Here is a 2,974-nt window from a genome sequence, read left to right as displayed (position 1 = left end):
CTGATTTAAAACAAGATTTACTGCTGATTTGTCCGCACCTCCCACGCTACTAGCGTGGGAGTTTTGTTCACAATACTGGAGTTCCACGCAACTAGCGTGGGTTGCAGGAAAGTATAGCGCTACTAGCGTGAGTGCCACGCTACTAGCGTGAGTGCCACGCTACTAGCGTGAGTGCCACGCTAGTAGCGTGGATATCTCGGGATGATTTTAAATTCTGGCACTACTAGCGTGAATTCCACGCTAGTAGCGTGGATGTATCTGTATGAAAAGGCTCCTCCAAGCTGTCAGCGCCACACCCACGCTATCAGCGTGGGTCTTCAGTTTGGTATTTTCCCATTGAGCTCCAGTTTGTCTGTTTTTCCTACGAAATCAGCATAAAATCAGTTGCACAATCTCTGATGGGATTTTAACAGATCAACAGTAAATATTGCCTTTTTTACTTAAGATTAACCAATATTCTTTCTCTTTTTGGCTTGGATTTACCCATATGCTGGATGCATATCAAACAATTCCCAAATTTGAACGTTGTTGTCCTCAGCAATGTAATAGATGAAAGTCAGAGGCAAAGATTAGCTCTGTGAAGAAAAACATGGAACATGAACATCTTAAGAAATCAGACTGTTATGCATGTGTAGCTTCCTATTAAAACTTCAAACAATGTTTTTCAGTTGTATCAAGAAATCAGATCCTAACTTGAATATTTCTCACCAGATAAATATACTCTCATTGCTCTTAGTGTTTGACGAGTTCACACTCATTCCATCAGTGTAGCAGTAATTCCATAAGCTTGAACATATTCTCAATTCCTAAGATTGAGGAATCCATTTGACATGCATAGACTGATCAAAAGGTCTTTGATAAGTTATAACTTGGCCTGGTTTAGGGGTAAGAATCTTTTGGTCAGAGGCTGATTAATTTGAGAGACTGAAATCCTGAGATATTTGACATTATTTCCTTCTCAGTCTTTTAATTCTGCCACATTTCATCAATTTGGGATTCTTTTCCCTTTTTCACTACCTTTTTCTTTTCTTTCCTTGTTTGCAGATGTTTTCCTTCTTTTCTCTTTTGAGCTGCATTTCTTTTTCAGAATTTTTGCAGTATTTTTGCAGACCATTTTTCTGTTTCCTTTTTCAACTTACTTAACTTTTTCTTTTGAGAAGTACCTTGACTTTTTCCTTTGATCAACATTTCAATCTCTTTCAAGGTGTGTCAATGGAACATGGTTAAGTAACTTTCATCAGGTTTTTGAATGAATTGGTCTAAGGCTCAAAAGGGCTAACAATGGAAATTCTTTCTAGGTAGGCTATTTGGCTCTAAGTTAACAAGAATAAATGTGCCCTTATCATATCAGTAATGCCTGCAAGCTAGAGAAACAATTCAAGTTCTAGAAAACTACTACAGTGAGGCCTCTCTAATTTATTTTTTGTTTAGGCTCAAATCCTCACAGCTGTGATTCAAATTAGAATCTAATTTCAAAATTTCACATCAAGCATTATCTAAGAATTTTAATCAAAACAATTATACAAACGAGCAGTCATCATTCTCAGATTATAAAAACAATTGAATGCTCCACAGATATCATGCTTCTTATAATTCAATCTAATTACTTCCTGAGTGAGCTTTGCAAAATCTAAGAACGCTTGTTCAGGAATTCACTATTTTTGGATTTTTTTCAATTTTTTTTTCTAAAAATATGAAAAATTGAATCAAATTAATTAAATTAAAACAGCAAAAATTAAAAAATTGAAGGTTAAAATATCTCCTCTTTTTCAAAAAAATATTTGTTAGACGTCCTTTCTGTGTAGTTCCGCAGTTAGCAGGTCTCGCATACAGCAGCATGTGGCCAATTCCCATATTTAGAACATTGCTGTCCTCAGCAACAAACTATACTAGTCGAAGAAGCTAATTCTTCCAGGTGGAACACACACACACTTGTTAAACAGTAAAACAAAATAATCATCAAAGTGTACTGAATAAAGAAGAAATAATCCAGCCATAAAATCCAACCAAAATACTCAGAACAGCAAAATAAAATGCTAAAGTGAATATAATGGTGAAGTGAGTGTTAGGCGATGCAATGCAAAATAATCAGCAGTCGTCCATAGCGGCATCGGCATCATGATCTGCTGGTATGGAAGGCTCATCCTGCTCAGCAGGTGGTGAAGGTGGTGGAAACTGTGGCCTGAAACTCGCAATATCAATCCCGCGATCACTGCATAGTCTCTCCATCATGCCCATAATATACTGGTTCTAGATCATCAGCTGCTGCGTCCGGCAGTCCAGGGTCTGGAGAAGGAGAGAATCGGCAGAGGGAGCGACGGCGGCTGCTGCTGCGGCTGGCTCGTCGTCCGGCTCTGGAGATGCAGGTGGTGGTGGTGGTGGTGAGCCATCAGATGCTTTCCAGAGTGCATGTTGGATTGACTCATTTCTCATGGCTATATTGGTCCTGGGTCATTTCCCGCTTAATCTTTACATCACGGGGCTCCTCCGTAGGTATCTCTACTCCAGCCTGCAAACATAGCTGCTCAATCAATGAGCTATGTGCTAGGCGAATTTCTTGCTTCCCTTGAGTGATGACGTATGCTATCCTATCAGAAAGGATAGCTCTAATATGGAGATTCTCCTCCCCCAAGAGGTTATATAGTAAAACTGCTCTCTCCACATTGACATCACTCAGGTTTGTGGAGGCTATGATAGTAGAGTTAATGAAAGAATGCCAGAAAATGGCCTCCTCATTAAGATCCAGTCAATCCAACTTCTCTGGCACATCTGGTTGCCCACTTTTTGCATTCCAAGCAGAATGGGGTTGGGTGATGGCAATCCTGACTCTTTCAGCAATGTCTTGCATATCCTCTCTATATAGTCCTTCAGTAGGTTGTAGCTTGTTAAAAGTTTCAGTGAAATGGCATCTCTTGTTAGGTTCATATGTGGTTTGAAGGAATCTCTCTATGGCGAATGCTGTGAAAGACACCTC

This window comes from Gastrolobium bilobum, unplaced genomic scaffold (genome assembly GCF_033153095.1).
Source record: "Gastrolobium bilobum isolate Gb01-03AN ecotype WA unplaced genomic scaffold, APGP_CSIRO_Gbil_v1 utg31314, whole genome shotgun sequence".
In the NCBI taxonomy this organism is placed as follows: domain Eukaryota; kingdom Viridiplantae; phylum Streptophyta; class Magnoliopsida; order Fabales; family Fabaceae; genus Gastrolobium; species Gastrolobium bilobum.
Note: the sequence above shows the minus strand (reverse complement) of the source record.